The 22475-nt window shown below is 43.3% G+C and overlaps 1 protein-coding gene across 4 annotated transcripts in view; it reads right to left on the bottom strand.

The window, feature by feature from the left end:
- Positions 1-22185, bottom strand: part of C1QTNF7 (C1q and TNF related 7) — a 52764-nt gene extending 30579 nt beyond the window's left edge. For 2 of the 4 annotated variants that reach the window (XM_074587626.1, XM_074587624.1), the window contains exon 1: positions 6110-6374. The gene's annotated coding sequence lies outside the window, so the exon portion shown is untranslated. Of the gene's footprint in view, positions 1-6109; positions 6375-21392 lie in introns of those variants that run through there. The other 2 variants (XM_074587623.1, XM_074587625.1) reach the window with 2 other exon arrangements.
- Between the last annotated feature and the right edge of the window lie 290 nt (positions 22186-22475).

Genomic DNA, 22475 nt, shown 5'->3' with positions numbered 1-22475 from the left:
CACCTGCTGTTTTCAGAAAGAAGTAAGTGTGACATCCTTTTCTCCTTGAAGAGGTGATGTCATAGATGTGACCACAACGGGATGTTTCTTCATTTAAGAGGCAAGGTGCAAAGTTAGAGAAATACACCACTGAGAATTCTGAAATTTCAGTGATTCATAAAAGCCAAAAAATGTATTGCCAACTAATTGTAGATCCATCTCTCCAGAGCCTTATTGCATCATCTGTATTAGCATGTAAATCAAGATGACATAGTTGTGTCTGACTAATTTCAAGTGTGATATTCACAGCATAGATGCGCTATTGGGATGGTCTTTGGCAACAAGTTCATCCAAACATCTCTGCACGCTGTCTGCCTGAACCTATCATTCTCTTCAACTGGGAAGATGAACATGAGGATGACTCTTTCCCTCATGTGCTGAGTCCATGCCTATTCTTAAAGAAACTGTATTTAAGTCAGCTATCAAACCCCACAGGCATTGTATTCATTTATGTGTCTCTTCTTGGCCTTAAATACCTTGCTTCAAGCAGGAACCTCCAAAAGCTGGTTTTTCTATGATTGCCACCTGGCCTATAGGAATTTAAATGATGTTCAAAAGTAGGTATAGATAAAAGAAGGATGACTCCCCATTTGTAGATTACAAAAATCTAGGAGTATGTGATGTCTGTCATACTTATAATGATAAAATACCTTGATTTTCAGTTTATATGCATTCTTACCTTCTTGTTCTATGGCTGTTGGTGCTCAATCTGGCTAGCAATCAGAATATTTTCCTTCCTGAACAAGGAGTGGCCATGAATATAGAGCTTTTTCTTTAAGGAGCAGAACATAGCAGACATTGTGTGGTCAATGCAACATGGTCACATAGTGGCCAAATCTTCAGCTTTGTAACTGGGAATTATTCTACTTGTTTGGGATGCTCAGACACTTGTGTTGTTGCTCTCTTGAATCTTGAAGATTTTTTGTAATCCTCCAGGAATCTCTAGTCTGGACTTTTTCCTCTGAGGCAGGAGATTCAGGGGACAAGTTAATGACACCATGCAGGTAGATGGGAGGTTGTTCATGCACCGAGGCAGTGATCAGGTTGTGCTGGCTGTGCCCTTGCTGTTGCAACCATGTGATGCTGAATCTGGTTCCCCATTGCCACAAAAAACCCAAAACAGTCCCAATTCTTTCTTCTGACTCCCTGCACTGTCATCTTTCCCCACGTGCTCCCATCTGAACTACTGGTAACTGCCAAAGTCAGTTTGTGGTGAACACTGAATTTTTTCTCAGTGTTACCAAGGACCTTGAAGGGACAAGTTAGCTGAGATACTGAGCTATCTCAGTGAACTATCTATGAACAACCTCTCAAGGCATAAACTACTTGCTAGAGCATCAGCTGATAAACCAAAAGGGAGATAAGGTTCAGAGAAAGAATTGTTTTAATTACCATGCAGTCTGCTTTACTATTATTTTAGAAAAAGCTGGACGCAGATGTTACATGAATGTAATTGCAGATTTCAGGAAACATCCTAAAAGCCACAGAGGAAACCTTAAAAACATAACAGAAATAATTCCCTCTCAAATATGAACACAAGCAGATTTCCCCCCCTGCCCCCAACTACATTTAAGATATCAAGTATGCTATTTACTTCACTGAACTTCATAATTGGTCAGTCACTCAAATATAGGTTGCATTAATTAGCAGCTATTGATAACTAAGGGTGACAGTACCTGTTCCAGAAGGCTGATTTTCCTACAAGCACAAAGGCCGTGTTCCCATTGCAACCCTCCATTGCAGCAGCTAGCTTAGAGCAGCTTCCAGACTAGATTCCATCTGCAGGCTGGAATGCCACTGCACTGCTTCCTTGCCTGCCAAGAGCTTTTCCATTACTGGAATCACAGTAATGGTAAGTGGTCTGGGCTCTCCATCCTGGTCACTTCTGGATCTTTTGCTGCTTATGATCCTTTGCTGCCTGTTTTGCTCATTGTCTTGTACAGCATTTAGGTTGTGAGCTTTCAGTCAGGCCTGAAGGATTTGTTTCTGCTTCTAACCCTATGGGAAAACTATAGGCACACAGCGTCACAGCGAGGATTAAAAGCTGTTTTCTTTCCCTCTTTACAAATAACCTGTTTATTTATGGATGACCCTAAATGGACGCATATTTTCAGAATTCAGAAAAACTACCTACAGTTTTCTGTATCTTCACAGACTTCTAGTATGACCTCAATTCAAACGCCATGGAGTCTTGCCTCAGTCCTCACGTCTATAAGCCCAAGAGGTGGTATTCAGAGAAATAAATCCATATGTGCTGAGGTGTTACACCAGACCAGTAATGGATAATAGGGCTCCACAGAGAGAGAGGTCTTGAGATAGATACAAGAGAAGTCTGGCATGCATCAGAATTAATCTCTTCATGTCATTGCAAGGATTTACTTAGGAGACCCTCTCTCTGCGTTACGTTGCTGTCAGGTAGCAAAGTACTACCTGCAGTTTTCAAAGTGTTTGAACATTTGCAGCCTTTAAACAATTAGAATTGTCAGAAAGAAAGACAGCTCATCAATCAGAAGTTTTCACAACTCCGCCCAATTTGTATGTAGATTTCTAAAGCTCACATTGTCAAATAATAGACTATAAAATAGAGCCCTTCAACAATTTTCTTTTTTTTTTTTTTTTTTTTTTACTCAATTTTTCTTTTAAAACCTACAGCATTGGATACAGAAGAGATCTTAAAACTTTCAAAGTGGAACTGAAGGAACTGCTCTCTTTGGTCAAACTAATCATTCTGTTAGTCCACCATTGTCTTGGGTAATGACCAGTCCCAGAAGACATTTGGGTGAGGAAACCACTGGGAAATGCACAGCTAGTCAAGGCAGTAATTAAAGTAGTTATTAGCCTTGAGCAACAGACTGCAAAGGTCAGCAGCCTGCATGCTTTGCTTACACATGGGCTACTTTGCTTGTACCTGCAGAGATGGGGATTAGCTACTGAAATCCAAGCAGTGAAATTCAGGCCCTTTCTCCATCCCAAGCCTTCTCTTCTCCAGCAAGGCTGAACACCACCCCTGGTATTGTGGAGTAAAGAGGGGCTGATTTGAGGTGGAAAAAAGAGGAAAAACTGTATTCTGTGACAGCCTGACGTTAGGGGTTACTGTATTCTGGAAAAGTGAGAAAGGAAAAGGTTCCCAGAGGGAATGGAGAAAGAGAAAAAAGGGAGGAAAAGAGCACATCCTGCATCACCACTGAGTCCTTCTAGCACCCCTCCAGTACCATGAGCCATTCAACAGTCCTGTTCCTTCTCAAAGGTGGAAGCGAAAGCTCAAAAGCTTGGTTGAAATGAGGCATTTCTCTTCTTTTGAGTCAGGCTGGTGCCTTGTGTAAGCACTGAGGCCATGCAATAACATATCTTATGTCATTATAATTAACAAAGCCTTCTACAATCTGCAATAATCCATTCTTAAGATCAACTAATTCAAGTTTAACAGTTCTCATATGTCACAGGCTGTCTGAAGAGATTTCTTTAAAAAACAAACTCTTCAAGTCTGAAAGTCAAGTGGAGAGAGAGAAAAGAACTAAAATTTTTAGAGCAGTAAATGAATATCCAATAGCAAAACATTTGGATCAAATGTTTTTATCTGGTTTCTTTTCCTTTAAAGAAAACGAGACTTATCTTCTTATTTGAGATTTATTCTTTCCATTTGTGTTCCCAAATTTATTCCTGTTCTAAGATCTTATGTTCTTAGATTCCCTGCTCATCGAATTTAATAGCCGTACCTCCTGAAAAATGAAATTTTAGAATAAGAAAGATCAAAAGATCTTTTTCTCAGGTTATTCTATAGGCACTGCATTATTTCCTCTGGGAAATTTTTCAGGAGGAAGATTTCAGCCTACTCACAGTATACATTAGATTGAGAATGCAATTCACAACCGGGGCAGCTCCTTTGACTCTTGTTGTTGCTTGCTTGCTTTGACTGAGCTCAGACTAGCATATTTCGCAGTTGGTTTGCAACTTGAAAACACAAATTGAGTAATGGGGTGAAAATATCTCACAACAAATAATCCTGAAAAACATGTGGTTTATTGGTTTGCAAACTAGGAAGTGACATCAAACATCCAGACATGGATACTTTTCATTTAATGCATCGGTTCTGCATACTAAGACAGAGTACATTCCTCCCCATAAAATATACACAACAAAGTATTTAAAGATGTTCAAATTCAAAGCCATAACCATCTGCTTATCACAGACATCTGTTGCTTCAAAGCAAAGGACTATATGAAAGGTTCAGAAAGCTTTGGAGCTCAAAAGATGCATTTGCCAAGAGACTAATGGAACACATGAATATACATAAATTCCAAAAATATAACAAACTGCTGTTTTTTCCCTGGAGTGCAGTTACACCAGCTAGGTATGTGAGAGCTGAGTTACAAAGAATATAAAAAAAAATAATAAAAGAGTTACCTCAGCTCTTACCCATCTCTGTACTAAAAAATTAAACTTTTTGTCACTCTCCAAACACTCTTGAAGAGCAACGTCTTCTTCCTCCATCATCAGAGGAGTCTGTCTTTCACACTGCCCCCCTACATCTCTGCAACCTACATCCCCTACATCCCCTGCAACCTTCTTTCCACAGAGCCTTTCCCTGATCTCACTCAGGGAGGTGATGCCCCAGCTTCACCGGGAGCAACATACTGCAGCTCCACAGCCCTGCGTGTCTACTGATTTCCTGGCTATTTTGGCACCCAGGTCTGACTGCCTGGCTGAAGTCAAGCAGAGCCTTCCCATTGACTTCAATGAACTGTGGGCATCTCCCTTAATGGACAGTGCCCATTTCCCCACATGGCTCTTGCATTGCCATGGAAATGAAGGTCAACAGCAGTGCTGGGAGGGGTAACAAGCTCTTTGGGGCAGCATCCGTGTTCCTCTGGGCATCTGATTCAAGAGGTGATTGTGGTGGCGTATCTGCAATAAGTAAAGTTGTCCTGCGTGTACGTGCCAGATTTCCCCGTGAGGGTTGGAAGGCAGAGTTTGCACCTTGCAGACCTGTGGGTCTGGAGGGCAGGACCTGCTAAAAGTTTTTGGGAGCTGGGAAGAAGTGTGAGCCAAATAGAAGGTGCAAAGTCAGAGGGATTAGGTGCTTTTGGAAAGGCTGCAAGGAATGCAGGGGGACTAGAGGCTTTCTGGACAGGAAGATACTGAGAACCCTGAGTATATTAAATTTCTATTTCAGGTTAATACCACCTGTATCTGGTCAGTGGAGCTAATCAAGCTTCCTGGCACCACAGCCAGTTTCCATTCATTTATCACCCTATCTGCATATGGGTAGCCATCAAAAGGACAGGGAGGACCTCACAGACAAGAAGAGAAATCTGGGATTTCAACGCCTGTTTGCCAGGCCTATTAACACCAATACATACATGAATTGCATAGGGAACAGGGAAATATTTCATGGCCTTAAACTGCAGCGTTGAACCTCAAAGAAAGCTGATCCATCCCTTCAATAAACTACAAGTTACCATACAGAAAGTGATTAATTTAAATAAGAGCATGAACAGCAAGATACATTTTTATAAAGCAATCAAAATATTTCTTCTGTCATTTAACGTTCCTCTTAGTCACATAATCTGTGACATCTAAAACCTCACTATAAAGTATATAGAAACTCACAAGACCGCAAGTTCAACGTGGGAGTTACACACTTTGGGGTTCACTGATCCTGCTTTATAAAATATCCTTCTGCTCTTTGTTTTCCTTTGCACAGATTTTGTGTTTTTCTGACAGCTTCCCATTGTTCTTGCAATCAGAGTAACAAGAAATCGAAGAAATGAGGCAGTTCTCCGTGCCGATCACAAACAGAGAATAGAAAGTGTCGGTGATCGGAAAAGCATGCAGAGCCTGCCCGAGCCGCGTACAGATTCTGCTCCTTACACTACTCACAAGCAAAACATTTCGAGAAAGGTAAGTTAGTTATTTATTGTGACAACATACGTGCATTATTCAGAGCCACAGCAAGACAACAACATTACTAGCATTAGGAAATTCATCTCAAGTTTAGATTATCTCAGGGTTTTTATGAGGCAAGAGAATATACAAAGTTTGTTTCAGTGAAATAAAGCCCTTTACTTACATGGCTTGCAAGAGCTTCCAGCAGCTGGAGTCTCTGAATTGCAGTGCATGTTGATATTGTGCTTTGCTGAAAGCCCCCTAACTTTGGCACTGGAGACGGCACATAACTCACCGGTGCTTCAGACTGATAAATAATTTCCTTTAAAAGTACTCTCACATGTTTTTTTATCAGTGGTGCACACTGACAGTAGACTGCAAAGCAGAAAGCCCGTCTGGTGTTAGGAGGAAAGAGTTCCCTCTCAGCTGCATCCAAAAAAAAAAAGGAGTCCTTGACCTCGACAACTAGAATAAATCTACTATATCTGCTGGCTCTTTTCTGAATGCATACTTGAGCAGTAACATAAGAGGGAGCGATCGGAGCGCAGAAACTGTGGCATGTCATGCTCTGTACCGGTAGGGTATGTGAGCAATGCTTCTAGCAGAGGCACAGGAAAATGAAAACTCAATGCATGTTTTCAGCTTTTATTTTGTTCACAAATTTTAAAAGTAAAACAAAGATGATGGGCTTCTCTGTTTCGGTTGACGACTCCCAGGCGGCAGCGCTCTCAGCTCTGTCCCCTCTGCTGAGGTTCCTTATGTTCCAGATGAGGTTACTGCTGACTTTCTATTTCAAACCTCAATTTCTGAGAATCTCTGTATCTCAGCCAGGAAATGTAACCCAGGCTGAAGTTTAGTATTTTGTAAATCACAAATGCAATGAATCGCCTGCAAGCAAAATGTGTGTTTTTCAGATAATTTTTTTTCTCCTTCAAAATAGATGTTTATGTCTTTTTTTCTCTTTCTTTCCTTTGGTCTGCTTAAACTTACTAAGCTTCATAAAAGCAAGCATAGCTTTGGAACAAGTCCTCAGTAGAACAAATAGTGAGACAAATATGAAAAGCAAGATAATGATGTAGCTTAAAATAGGTAAATGTAAAGTTTCAGCAAAAAAGAAGCTCCCTGCTCCATTGTAAAATTATATTTACAAGAATAAAGACGTTATTTTAAACATAGTCATTCCATTCCCAGACAATGAAGACAGAGGTTTTATGAAGAGGATGAAAAACACACCACATTTTAGGCATAATAATAGGAGTAGGAAAGAGATAAGAAAGGAAAAAATCAAAGTCTTCATTCACTCCATTGTATTCAGTTGCAAAGGAGGGAAAAAGGGAAATAAACTTACAGTTTACAATCAAACTTTAAATATTCTAAATGCAATATTCCTTGCTCTATAAAACATAAAGAAAAAAAACAACTCAAAACCTTTGATAAGCATTTCTGGCTTGAGGAAATCATAGTTGTTAATGAAGAATGATCAACTGTTCCCTTTTGTCTAGTGTGTTACTCTCCTTGTGTGACAATGGACTTGAAAATCCCCCTACACGTTTTATATGTGTGTTGTCAAGGTTTTTCTTGAACCTCAGACTTGGCTTCAGCTTTTGTTGTTGCTTCTTTTTTTTTTTTTTGCAACTTTATTAAGACACTAAAACACATGTACAACTTCAAAGTTATTTATTGGTAATTAAATTGTCTCTCCCAGTTGTAGCTGACTGGTAGCAGTGATATATTGTGTTGAATGGGAAAAGTCTCAGTTTCAATTTAGTTTCCATTTATATCCACTTCCTTTGTCAAATACTGAAACTCTAAGTCTACAATAAATTAATTTTGACTGTTTTCAGCTCTTCCAGCTGTTTTCCCCTTCCCTTTCTCCACTAATGTTTTCAAAATATGAGGTACTATCAAACCATATATAAATATATGTTGAATTTCAAAGTATTGCCATTGATTTGTGGTTTTTTTTTAAATTAAAATTCATGCTTGAAAGCTGTTGCTTTAAAATGGGTGCAAGTGTTGTACTTCAGACAGCAAAATGCCTTTTCTCATACTTAGGGATTATTTATGTAGGTTAGTGCTGACCCCCCCTGTGCTGGCTCCTGCTCAGCCACTGTCACCCGCCGTGCTAGACCTCTTCCCTCTCTGGTAAACCATCAGCAAGCACATGTTTTCTCCCTCTCTCCCAGTTCAACTTTTCTATTTTTAGAAAATAGCTGGGATTTTTTACTTTTAATCTTGGTTTATGGTGCAGATGCCCTGTCACCTGGTTTGGAGGAGCAAGGCTTGGCACAGAGGACTACTTGTGCAGGCCCAGGTTTGAGATGGCAGCCCCACAAGTGGGGCATTATCGGGACCCGGTCCAGCTTTCTGTCCGTAACCTTCTTTGTGAAGTGTTTTGAGACAAGGAGACTATATCCCCTCACTGCTGAGAACCAAGTCTTCTTGTTTTCAACATCTGAAACACATCACTAATTTGAGCGCCAGCTAATTACCTCCAAGCATGACTTGGTTTCTGCCCCAGGGATGTGGCTTTCCCCCGAGGAAGTACAAAGCCATCGGGCAGTGCGCTTGCAGCCCTCCCATGCATGGACAGTGTCATTTCTCCCCCCAGCCTGTTTCAGCCATAACACAGCTGCGTGAGCCCTGCACGCCTTGGGGCACAGCGTTTTGCTGGGGCCACGTGCAGCCCTGGCTCACAACTGGAGGTGGTGGTAGTCGCTGAAAATACCATCTGCTTTACTGAGTATTGTATAGGCGTTCACAGAATTTATATAGGAGCTAAGAAAACAGTTCCCAAACCAAGGGTCACAGTTACAATTGCAGCTGTGAATGTGAAAGTGGGAGCTTGGCCAGGACCCCAGAAGCTATAACACAAACAGAAATGTGGGAGACTTGTTGGGTGAAATCTATGTCATGATCTACCACATCAAAAATTTAATTTTTTTTTTTTTTTCCTGGTATAAGTGTAAATTAATTAATTAAAGTCTTACGTTTCTCATTTATCTTTCAAACAGCCCACAGAAGAGCAGTTGGGCTGCACTGCCCACAGGCTGGGAGTGCTGCTCTGCTGGCGTGGTGCTGTATGATTACCTCTGACACCCTGAGAAAGTAGGTCCTATGTCTGATTAAGGAGTCCATTAAACTACCTTGATCAGACTTTGTTATGAAATCGTCTGATTTTACACACAGCTTTAAAAAATTTGGTCCTCACAGGGATATACATCCCAGTAGCTGTTATTTCCAATGTCAGCTCACAATTTTTACAAAGCCCTCACTTAGTTACTTCTTGAGAGATGGAACACACACAGCATCAATAGGAACCACAAAGCTCAGTTTCACATGTAAAGGCTGGGCCAGAAGGAGTGAAACACTCACTCGGTGGCAATGTAAGATGACATGGCAGGTGAATGTGAACTAGAGAGCACATTTCCCAATAAGGTAAACTTTCATTTCCTTTAGATGGTCATCTAGAAATAAACCATGCCATTGATTGGCTCCATGGAGATACAGTGCTACTTAAAGGCACTTAAACTGTTTCTAGGATCAGGGGCCACAAGTACTTTTGGTGGAGGCAACAAGCTGCCCTGAATCAGTTCGGTCCATCATGACTTAGTTGGTCTGTCCCTGATGGAGGCAGGCTGTCTCCTGCGATGCTGCCTCAGGAGTGTGCACCGTGGTCTCCAGTGCTCCAAGAGGACGTATTTGCAGAGGTGCAGCATTAGAACAGAACCACAAGAGTAATTTGGGTTGGAAGGGACCTTTGTAGTTCATCTCATCCAACATCTGCCCAAAGCAGGTCTAATCAGCTGGTGGGTGTCTCTGCAGTATGTGCCACGATGACTTTATTATTCAGGGTTTTCCACTCCATACAGCACACCTGACCTCCATTACCTCCAAGAGCAGGGAGCTGACTCAATGATTATGGTCCAGAGGGATTTTGCATACCTTACCCCAGGTAATTACAAACTTTTGGTTGTTGCAGTATCTGATCACCCAGTCATTTGATTATACTTACCTGGCATGGAAGCCAAAAAATAATATCTCATTTTACAGCTGTGGACCTGAGGCACAAGGATGATATTATTTGCCAGAGATCACACAGTCTGTACAGAGCAAGAAATTAAGCAGTCGATTAAGGGCTGGCATCCTACCTGCTGTCACCTCTCTCTGCATTCCTGCTATTAGTTAGCTATTAGTTATTAACAGCCACCCTGTCATTACATATCACTTTTTGAGGTGAGGGGCAAAGTAACACAGCACTTGTGGGATGCCAGCCATGTAATGGGTTCCAGTGCTGAAGCTGAAAGTGGGGGAAAATTAAAAAGTGCTACTTTGCTGCTGTACATGTGGTGGGCAGCTGTACTAGGGATCATCAAATGAATGATTCTCCTTAAAACACAGCCCTTCTGACAATCTGGAATGGGATCCAAATTAGTAAAAGCTGGTTTTGGAAACTGGCAAAGGTCCCTGTGATCTCCACTGCTGTCAGTGAAAATTCATATTATAATGATCAAAAACTATGTGAAGGTGCATATTGCTGTAACTTGTTTAAGTTGCAGGCCTGGAAAAATACACTTAAGACATCTGGAATCAATTTTTGTTTTGAAACTCTTTTCATACATAAGGAGGGCTTGGGAAGAATTGAAAGACAAGATAGCCTTGTCTTGAAAGACAAGAACGAAAATTAAAACGTTTAAACAAGTGGCTCGTACGCATGGCCCTCACACTTCGATCTCACATTTAGCTTTTGGTGAATAATATTGTTTTATGCATGGTCTCACCACTATATATATAAATGGCATATAGCTAGGCAACGATATATTACTTCTGTGAAAAACAAAAAGAATATAGCATGGGTCGCGGATCTGGGCTACACTTGTTCTGCATACTGGAGCAATCCAGTTAAGGTTTTCTGCAACCTATACATGAATGTTCCATACTGCCAACCTCTATCTTGGAAACTCGGTTGCACACCTGCTCAGCCTTGCCAAGTGAGCCAAATCGGGACTGCAGCAATATCTCACTTAAGGTGAGATGCTAACGGCACTTGTTCACATGGTCTTAGCTAGTATATGAGCTAGTGAATAATGGGCAAGAACTCAGAAGATGAAAATTCCTGTTGATGCTTCAAATGGCACATTAAAAATGAAGAATTCTGACTTTTTAATGTGTAATTTATTCTAATTTTAATGTGTCATTAATGTATAAAAAGAAAATCTCCTTTTTAAACTTGTAGTGTGTAGTATCTTGCCCATATAACTTCTCAGTCTTGGAATCGGAAAGGCCAGATCTTGAGCTGACAAGATACTGCTGCATTGATTGCAAAGGAAGCATAATTAATTTACACCAGCTGAAGGTCTGGTTCAAAAATGTGCAGAAGCATATGTATTCCCTTTCTGGTCATGTGGGTGCTACTGGCAGATGACTCAGGACCTGACAGCTACCATGACTTTATATCCACATCAAAGCTTATCCTTAGGCCTTTTACCATACCCCGTGGGGGCTGAACATTTGTTTTTGAATGCTTCACGGAGATATATAATTTAGGAACATCAACAACACATACCATTAAAACCATCAAAAGCAAATCTCAAGTTCACATACAAATGTCCTGAGCCTGCACTTGAGGTGCTATGTGATCCTTCATTTCAGGGTCAGAAAGGATTTTTTAATAAACTGTCTTGCCCCTTAGAGGTCAGACATCATGGATGAACGCTGGAGATCCTTTAAGGCAAGGACATTCTCTCTTTTCCATTGTGGGGTATATCGTCACCCAAAAGAAAAATTCATTTCAACTCCTGCTACTTCATCAGAGGTAGGAAGGCAAAATAAAATCCCTGGGAATTAGAAGGCATGCTTTCTGTCAGTTTGTGTCACTTTCCCAACATGATGGTAAAAATTATGTTTAGTCTTTTGACAGTTTAAGAAAATGATCCTTTTTGCAACAGATCAAGTCCCCCGTAAGTTAAATCTGTAACCCTTTCTTCTCTACAACCTTGGCAAAAAAAAAAAGTCAGAAACAAAAATCAGTGCCCCAAAATATCATGTTAAACATATATCTGGAAATTTGAGACAGCTTTCCGCCTTCAAATTCATCAGTCTTTTCATCGGGTCTGTAGTGAGGTTTGGGCTATTTCAGACTAAACTATTGAAAACATCAAAGAAAATTGTTCTTTTCTTGCAACGAAGTGCAACCAGTCTCCTTCCTGCAAGTATGAGGCTTTCTGACACAAGGCTATCCTTGACCATCCCCTCGTGCATTGCATGAGGGAAGGCACCTCTTTAACTAGGTAGAGAAGAAGACACTTGCAGTATATGTCACCATTTGAAGCACAGCCCGGTTTGCAAGAAGTAAAGGGCTACATCACTGGTACAAACTAATTTAATGGCATATGGTTTCTTCATTTGGAAAAAGGCTTCAAAACTGAAAAGCAGATTGCAGCTTTGCAGAATAAAATGGTGCTGGTGCTCTCATTGCATGAGGCTTAAAACTGCTTAAGCAACACAAGCTTGTCTGGATTGAGTTAAAAAATGTTTGGATTTTTTTTTTGTTTAGTCCAAAAATAGAATTACTTCAAGCTCAGTGTTGTTCCAGTTGTCTCCAGTTTTCTTCTCAAACCCACTGTTTTCCCAGATTGCTTTATGGATATTGCCTATGGGAGGAATGGGAGTGTAGTAGCTGGAGCAGAGCACTGAGGGCTCTGATTCCTGCTCTTAGCACTGCTGTTGACTCTAATCCTGCTTTCCTTCTGTTTTTCTTCCGTTCTTCTTTTCTCCTTCTCATCTTTCCTTTAGCCTAGCTGACATTCCAGCTTGATGAGAAGTCTTTGCAAGCCTGGTACATTGTCTAATTTATCATTTAATAGAAATAATGAAGGAGAAGTGTTTCTCGACTGCTCCAGCCCCGGGAGATGCTGCTCACGGCAGAAGAGACTGCTGAGGAGAGGAGCGCTGGTCATCCCAACAGCATTCCACAGCCTTATCACCATTCCAGTGTAAGGTTTGATTTCCCATGCCCCCCGAAGAAAGCTGCATACAAGGCTATTTTGCATTTTCTTACAACTGCAGCACCTACCAGGAGAGGACACCCAACTGAACCCGGTTTTTAAAGGTGTGGTTGAAGAAATCAGTACAGCCATCCATTTCCTATGTAAAAGGGCAAGGCTTAGCACAGCGATTTGCAGACTGAGCTCAGTAGTCTTCCTGTTTTGCCTTTTAGGTAATGAACTGGTAAACCCCCGGGGTTCAGGTAACACCATGATAACATCGTTAGCCTCCCTTTCCCTGCCTCCCTGAGCACCATGTGACCCGCAGCACCAGGACCAGCCCTGCTGAGCCCCTGCCACCCACCCCACCACCCCAGGCTAGGGGTCCGCAGGCTGATGAGGCCTCACACAAGGCCTCCCTCCCATTCACACACTGATACTTTCTGTTTTGTGGATTCCTAGGCGTTTCCACCACCCTACTGCCAGTAGGACTTGCCTTCTCCCATCACCTTTCCCAGACACCAAAGACACAGAGACCTCTGGCAGCAGCCCCCAAATTCTGCCCTTCTGCAGAACTGGGCCAGCATTGCTGCCACGTGTCCAGCATTGCTGCCATGTGTCCGGGATCTGTTAAGATCTTTTTAAGGCCACTGCATTGCTGTTACTTCAGTGCTGCCTGTGCATGGCAGACGTGGTGTGGCCAGGTGCTGAGCTGCCTGGGGAAGAGGCTTTTTTAATGAACGTCAAGACCATGAGGACAGACTCTTTTCAGTGGTGCCCGGCGACAGAACAAGAGGCAATGGGCACAAACTGGAACACAGGAAATTCTGTCTGAACATAAGCAAAAACTCCTTTACTTTGAGGGTGGCAGAGCACTGGAACAGGCTGTCCAGAGAGGTGGTGGAGTCTCCTTCTCTGGAGACATTCAAAACCCGCCTGGACATGATCCTGTGCAACCTGCTCTGGGTGAAGATGCTTTGGCAGGGGGGGTGGACTAGGTGATCTGGTCACACCTTGAATACTGTGTTAAGTATTTGGTTCCTTCACTACAAGACAGATATTGAGGTGCTGGAGGGTGTCCAGAGAAGGGCAGCAAAGCTGATGAGGAGTCTGGAGAACAAGTCTTATGAGGAGCTACTGAGGGAGCAAGGGTTGTTCAGGTCCCTTCCAACCTAAACAATTCTGTGATTCTATGATTCTAAGATGTAAGCAGTAGGAACTGGTGGTCTGAAGTAGGTGTCAGCAGAAGTAGGGTACATATATATATAAAACATATATATAATATATATTAGGCTGGACGGCTCAATGTATGTGCACGTGTCAAAATACAGATGCTCTGAGGCTAGCTGTGGCCTCCAGCTCTCGTACAACATAGGTAAAACTAATATTTTTCTCCGTTTTATCTGGAATGTGTTTGGGCTCAGGCCTTTTCCCATCAGCGCCTTCAGCCATTACGCTGGGCCGAGGCCTGCCTTTGGCGACAGAGGCCTGCAATGTCAGTTACACACAGATAATGTTCTGAAGGCCCAAATAGATAAATATTAGAGCTGTTGATGAAACAAAGCAGTGCCAGATGCTTTTGGCCAGCAGAACAGGAACGTGTCCCGTTACCTCAGGTTGAAAAGGCTTTGGATGCTTAGGGCTTGCAAAAAGTAGAGGGAGGAAGCTCTGGTAACAGTATCTGACACATATTTGCTTCATTCATGGACAAATTAACCCTAATTATCCAATTTATAAATCAGCTTTAAGTGGAAGGGCCCCTCCTCACCCCCAACTGCTGCATATTTGGGGGATTAAGTTGTTTGTTTTTAGTGATAAATTAGAAACATCTGCTTCTGCTGACATGCTGGAGAGGAGGCACGTACAGCAAAGTGGCCGGCTGGGCTGGTGTGATGCTGGGGGTGGGGGTGGTATTCGGTACCAGGGCAAGGTCCTGACGGCCTCTGGCCATGGGGTCCAAAAGGATCAGGCCCTCTGTCCTCTGCACAGGGGCTCGATGGGGCAGAGGAGACACATGTCTGGCAGGGATTGCTCAGGATGGTGTCTGTGAGGGTGGGAGCAGCAGTGAGTGTCTCCAGCAGCATGCGCTCGGCACAGCCTTCCTTTTAAGGGTGTCTTGGCAGTTCTTCCGTGCAAGCGAAACTGTTTCTGCTATGGGATCATCAAGTCTTCCTGTCAAGGAATCCAATCCTTGTGCCAGAGTCACCACAGAGGTTGTTCAAGTGTGAGCAATGATGGCAGTAAGCAGTCCGGCCACCCCTTCTGATTAATAAAATGGTGCTAATTGAGGGAACGGAGATGTTTTACAACCCTGGTGTATCTCCACGGAGGTGATACAACTTCCTGATTGCTGAGACAGGTTGGAAAGAGCCAAGAAACGCCACGTCAAAGCATTTCACACAATGCAGGAGGTATGAAAACAACTCTCTCGTGCAGGAGGTATGAAAACAACTCTCTCGGCTACAAGCCAGTATTTGCAGGAGTAGGAAGCTGGGGCTAAATCCTGCCTGATGCAGCAATCCAAACATAGCCTGGGCATCCATGGAGCTGCACCCATGATGCACCCAGATCATGCACTCCCTTACGCCATCCAGCTGAAAGGAACCATGAGGCTTGTTTTAAGTTCAGTGTGGCCTGGATCCCATTGCAGGGATTTAATACATGCCCTGTTGGGCTGCAGAAGCACCAGTCAGATATGGTTTTTAACCTTTGGCAATCAAACTTCTCAGACATCAGCGCTGGTCTGCAAGGGCAGAGCATGCCTGCAGAAAGGGAGAAACTGAGATGCTGGGAGGCTTCTGACAACTCCTGTTGCCAAGATGCCCTCTTCATGCTGGATATCTTCTCCAGCTGGGTTTGAGGGATATGTGCATTTAACCAAGATTTTTGGGTAATCTGTGAGCTCTATCAGGCCCACAAGAAACCCCAGGCAGGTTCAGTGCACGCTCTCAGACCAGCTGTACAGTACAGGTCCTACAAGTTGGACACCTCCTGACAGCACAGGAGGCACCATTCTGGTGTGACGCAGTGCGACATACGTGTATTTCTGCCTGATAAATTCCAGGCACAGAAATTTTGAATTGCAGCTCTACCTGAAGCAGGCTACAAAATCAGGAATGAGATGTGTGGCCTGTGAGCGTGCAGGGAGGCATCCTAAGCAGTCCTGCAGAGGAAACTCTCAATTTTCCTTAAACAGTTGAAGGCAACCTCCAATGCAGCCTCCGAAAGCCCATTCTGATTTAAGGCAGTGTAATGCAACTGTAGAGCTTCAAATACAGTGAAATGCAACTGGTCCCCCTTTCTGCAGAGAAACTAAAAAATACCTGCTGCATGCCCACAGACCTGAGTGTGCAGCAGAGCCCCCCTGAGACCTGAGGGCCAGCCCCGGGCAGAGAGGACCTGCTCTCTCTGGGGGTGCAGGAGGGAGGGGATAGATAGCAGGACAACCTGTTTCACAGCTAGCCAGGACCACTGACCCTGCTCGTTCTGCCGGATTGCCCATGTTACTTGATCTTTGCGTTCCTGTTGGAGGCACTCAGATATATGATCAACTGATGATGATGAAGCTGAATTGGGAAAGGATACTTTTTTTTTCCTTTTCCCTTTACCCAAGCTGGAGAGAGAAGGGAAAATTTCCTTCTTCCAGGAGAGGAGAGGGAGCTGTGACCTGGACTCCAGTCCTTTATGGGAACTGCTTTGCTGGAGTGTAGGCCATCCTGTTCCCACCCCTAAAATCACTACCTCTCCCTGGAATGATTTCTTACTGCCCCACCTCAAAGCTGGTAATCAGAGGTCATCTGCAGACGCATATCACCACTTTCTAGCAGAATCTCTGCACTGAATAACAGAAACAGTAACTCAAGAGAGGCTAAAGCAGCCTTAGTCTTCCTCCAGCCATCGGGAAATCGGCTGTTGGGGAGCTTGAGAGTACTTCTGCCTTCCCACATCATTTAGGCAGGGGTTACAGGACCATTGCTTTAGGGAGGAATGGCTGCCACCAGACCCCCTCTAGAAACCCCCAAAAAAGAGGTGGTAAATGGGGAGCCTCTGGGTAAACACACAGACACACCAGGAAAATGGAAGGGCTATGAGAAGGAGGCTACCAGATTGGCAATTTACAGGAGGAAAAGCGTAGAGGAACTGAAGAAAAGCTGGAGACAAGTAAAGATGTGTGGGACTGGGAGAGCTGCTAAAGCAGGGCTGTGATCAAAGACTGTTCTCAGGGTTTAGGACCAAAAAAGGAGAGGCTCTGGAAGATAACCTTCAGAGCACATCCATGCAGAGCTGGATCTCATAAAGACTCAAAGAAGCCAATTGCTTTGTGTAGAAAAAACAAACGACATGGTGTCTGGCATAAGCAATGGATGCAAAAAAGTAACTTAGGTGTTTCTCTTCTTAGTCCCAAAGAGCCACTTCCACTGTTTAGTGATGGTGAAAAAGGACTAGAAACAGCAGTCTTGGATGTGTTGGGGCAGTGGGATCAATCCCCAGGTGCATTGAAGCGCAGCAGACCGGCACTGTGCAGGAACATCAGCGCCGGGCTAGCAAGGCTGGCGTAACATCAAGTTTTTATGCACTGCTGAAAAGGGAAAAGACTTTTGGTCCTGAGTCCTAATTGCTAGTGAGAATAGCAGATACGTGTTCCAGCACAGGGATAGTCTCCCTCCAAGAAAAGGGAGAGTTTTCCTGGACAAATCCAGAAAAAGCTCAGACTTCTTTTTTTCCAAAGGGTGAAAAAAAAAAAAGAGGTCCCTCTCTCAGCAGCTCACAAATGAGGTCTCTCTCCCTGTGCTGTGGTGACGAGGTGCCCACGCTGGCCTGAAACCAGCAACGAGGCCCATCGGACCAACAGAAAGAGGTGGGGGTGATCAGGCTGGAAACACACCTCTTCAGCTCTGCCCTTTGAGCCCTTCTTGTTTTTATAGCGTTATCACTCCCTGTTTTTATTGCACATTTTTTAAACTACATTTCAGGTCCCACCTCCGTTATTAATACCCTCTCCACTCTCATTTTCTTCTGAAACGAAAATATCTTTATTGAAAGAATGTAGCAAAAACTGAGAGAAATAAAACAGACCACTTGAATTACAATACATCCGAAAAAAATATCCCCTTGCTGAACAGTTCCCTTCCTTCCCCAACTTTAACCTTAGACTCTTGCCAGATGTTTCTGTTTGTTGCGGGGTGTCTGATTTTGGGTTTGGGGTCTCTCCAAAGGGGGAGGGGAGAGCCTAAGCTGAAAATAGGATGGGTGGCCTGATGGCGTCCACACACAGTCAACTGTCTCCATTAAATCTTGTTCAAGATTTGGCCTCCACTTCTGTAGGCTGCACCCCATTCGGGTCTGAGAGATGCGATACTCGCACAGATGAGGAAGACAAATACAGTAGATAGACTGAAGACGAGCCAATACGTTTAAGCCAGCACAACATATGGACTCTCACATCTCTCAGCCCAGGAAAAATTGGTCCCCACAGATTTCTTCTAGGTTTGCCCAGACTAAGTGAAACATCACAGCCAGTGAGACTTTTCCTCTCTTTCCCTCTGGGTTGTTTTAAAACTGTATACCTTTTGCTGCCAGGATCTTTTTCCCATTATACACTGCCTATTCTTCCCCTTTAAAAAGGGTCCCCATTATCCTCTGTGATAAGACTTGTTTTTTTACTGAACAGTTCTGCCCTTCCAATGCATACATCGCACAGAAATTTATAGACTGTTTGATCATATGGTGAAACCATAAACTATCTTTGGAGACTTGAGTCAGGTCCTCTGCAGTTCTGCCTTCATTACTTTGAGCTTTCCCAGCTGCATCCAACATCACGTGAGGCTTGAGGCTAGACACCCAGGAACCAATTCATACTGCTTTTCCAAAATGAAAATTAAATCCTAGTCTATGAAGAACTCAAACAATTTACTGCAGCACTGTGAAATTGGAGTAATCTGGATTTCTTCTTCAACCCGAGAGACAAACAGCCCTACAGATCTGCACCTCTTACTTTGGAGAGACTGTGAGCAGAAATGAATACCTTTTGCTGACAGTTGCAGCCTGATGCCTATAACTAAGATGCAAATCTGGCCGGTAGTTATCTCACTTGCAACACTTATTTTCCAGGTATGATCATGAAGATGAGCCTGCAAAGCCTCTAGATTTTTCTGCCAAGGCACTCGCATAATTGCTTTGGCGTCCTTTTGACTAAAAAAGATCCACTTTGCAGATAACATGGAGTTTGACCTTGCAGCTGTGACAAACAACCTCTAGGAATCAGAAACACTATATTTTTTCAATGCCTCTTATTTGTATAAAAGGTTGCAGCCTTAGGATTTTCACTCCCCTATAAGGTTAAGTTTTTCTGGACAATCTAAATAGTAATTTTATCATCTGCAATGTGTCTCTCTCGGAACATGGATGTTATTCGATCATGCAATGACAGTATATGTAATGTTGCTGTAACATCTGTTTAAGGACCCTGTAAATTAGGTTTAGCAGTGCATGGGACAGACCTGTGAACGGGCACGTCACAGAGAATTAAGGATATGTCAGCTCTATCACAGCAAATGGGACAGAGGATCTTCTCCTGCAGGCACTCAAACCCAGCCTTCAGGACACTGCTTATATGTGGATTTCCACCTACCTTCTCACCTTGCCACTGGGACTGAACTGTAAATAAGTGCATCAATGAAGCATGGAGGTGATGGAGGAGATGAAATAATACGAACACCGTGTTCTTGCATTATTGGCCGTTACTGCTGCTGAACCAGAAGCAGTCCCTGTGTCTGTGATACTCGATTTCAGAAACCATCCTGTCTCCTGTGTCACTAAGAAGTATGGAGCAGACCAGCAACCACATTTACTCTCACCTATCCATCAGATCGGTGGGGTATTGTGGAGGAAGGACAAGGAATAGGGAACTATGTGCATGGAATATTCTTCCCAATCTCTGCCGCACATAGTCCTCACCCAGGTGACACCTGATGGGGATTCCCCTGGCCCTGCCTTTCCACAGCTCAGCGAGGATGGTGATGGTGAGCTTTTGTGCCACTCGGCACAAATCTTAACCCAGGGGCAGCTTCAAAGGGAACCAAACTTTCAGGATTTCCCCCGTGCCAGTGGGCCAGGCATATCTGTTGCTCCACTTCCAGTTTTGCTTTCCCCACCCTTTCCCCTGCCCTCTCTGCTCCGCGTTTCTCTACTCTTAGATGCATTTCTTAAGAGGAGCATGACCCACGGGCACACAGTACCAGGACGACCTACAGCCCTGCATTCCCACCAGGGAAAATCTGCTCCCATAGCGCAGCTGAAGTTGTCCCAGACCAGGGAAAATGGGGAGCAGGCACTATAGGAAGATGGGATTTTCTGCCTCTTTAATGTGCCATGCTATATAACACTGTAATTGTGTGATTTCTGAAGCAGGTTGCTGTTTCTCCAGCTGTCAGTGTTAGCAAATTTCCATAGCTTGCACAGCTCCAAGGGCTGTGGGCAATGCTGCGCTCACACCCATATTTTCCTAAAACTTCAGCCTGAAAAGCCTCATCATTTCCTTGAAAGTGAGTGGATTAGAGAAATTAGCCACCTTTGTGAGTATCAGGTTTTGGGCAGCTGGTACGCGGGCAAGCCTTGCCTCAGCCTTGCCTGGATAATGGTAACCAGGGACCCAGGGGAAAAAAGGGAGCAAGAAACCGCTAATCCATTTACACTCTCACCTACCCAGACCAAGGTTGTGTTTAATCACCTACGCTCAGCGTTTCATTTCTATTTAACAGCACACATTCTCTCCGCAGCCTGCACATAGGCACAAAGCGTACTGCCGGTAGCAGTGGAAGCACAAGAAGTTAAATGACCTTGAAAAAAACCGACCAAACAGAAGAAACACCCCAACAAAATAAATGGATGTATTTGTGAGGGTTTAATAAGTTAAATGCAGGAGCTTAACTTTGCAAGAGCAAAATCATGAAGCAAAATGATTTATTTGGTATTTACAGATATTTTTTGCAAAACAAGTTTCTATGAAACCATAGCAACAAAGGTTAAAGTGAAGAATTGGAACAGTGTTGGAATCATTCACGAGGGAAAAAACCAATAATTTCTGGTTTGGGTTGATGGCATGTAAGATTAAAGCTAAATAGAGAGAAATACTTCAAAAGATTTTAGGCAATTAAATCACCTTAAACCCTGTGAAAGGTAGACATTTAAATTTTAATTTTTTTTCCAGAAAATTGTGTCCTTGCTTTTTGAAAAAAATCTGTCTGGTAACATTTTGTTAGTAATGTTATGTGCATAATTGTCCAAGTTTATTAATCTTCCCTTACAAGACAAGATACATAAACAGATTTCACTGAAGCTCTATTACAGCTGATTTCTAATGGAATCGCACATATCCCAGCAAAAAACTGCATTTTTCCAATAGGTCTCTCTATTACATTCCCTTCTTCAAATGCATTCCAGATAAGTCAGAATAGGAAAGTAGAATCAGTTACATCTTACCTTTATGCTCGAGTGGATGACATCGGATTTTTGAGGGAAAGCAATGCACTTCTTTTGGGTAGCGTCGTAAGAGTTGTAGATTTAAGCCAACGGGTAATTTTTGGTGATTCAAAATCCTTTAAAACAAATTTAAATGCCGTGATGACAAATAATGTACTTCGTGAAAACTTATTTGAAGCTTGATGCTCTTGTATTGAGTTTTGTAACTGTCTGTCTCAGCTAAATAAGCTCCCACTCCTTTCCTCGGATACTTGCCAACTTTTCTAATTTAAAGCAACTGTGAGCTTGCTGTAAAACTCCTGCTGGAAGGAGCTCAATGTATACCATGGAGCAAGGAGCGAGCGTGTGCTCCAGACTGAAGCGGTATGACAGAGTCCCAACAGGACCTGGGGCATAGCGTCCCCGAAGTAATGTTATATCATCTTTGGAAAGCATGATAGGCTAACTTGTCGCCTTCTCAGTAAAGACACAGAGAAGAGGAAAAAATCATGCTCTTTTCTGGCATGTAGTCCCCTCAGCGTGGGATCTGGGAGGAGCAGCATCTGCCTCAAAGCAGAGGAAGAAGCAACAGCCTCAAATACACAAAGTGCTCGGAGCTCCCAAGGGGGCCTGGTCCCCGAATTGGCCAAAAAACTCCCAGTGTTTTTAGAGGCGCTGGTCCTTGGTATGAGGCTTAGGGGACATGTCCAAGGGCTTTCTCCTGGGCTTCCTGTGCTAATGCAATGCAGGGTGTCCCTCTCACAAGGGGTGGGACACCCAAGCTGAGGTTCATGGCTGAGCACCACCCCAAACTGCTCCCTCATGTGATTTTGAAGAGTTTCAGAAGGAACTCATGGCAACGATCCAATCTTCTGAGACACTGTCAAGCTTTAAATAGCAGAGGTTTGATTTCCAAAGGCATCCATTTACTGGGCATGCCTGTGTTCTGCTTTGCTTAAATTAAGATAGCGGAGCATGTGAAATGTTGTTCATGCAGGAGAGTTGCTGGTGCCCATGTCGAATTCTTCCGTTTTGCAGGGAATTTATTTCAACCAGTTGTGGTTGACACACAGGGTGTGCATTTATGAATTGAATTTATGAGTT

Source organism: Larus michahellis, chromosome 5 (genome assembly GCF_964199755.1).
Source record: "Larus michahellis chromosome 5, bLarMic1.1, whole genome shotgun sequence".
NCBI lineage: Eukaryota > Metazoa > Chordata > Aves > Charadriiformes > Laridae > Larus > Larus michahellis.
Note: the sequence above shows the minus strand (reverse complement) of the source record. Positions and strands in the feature narration are given on the sequence as shown.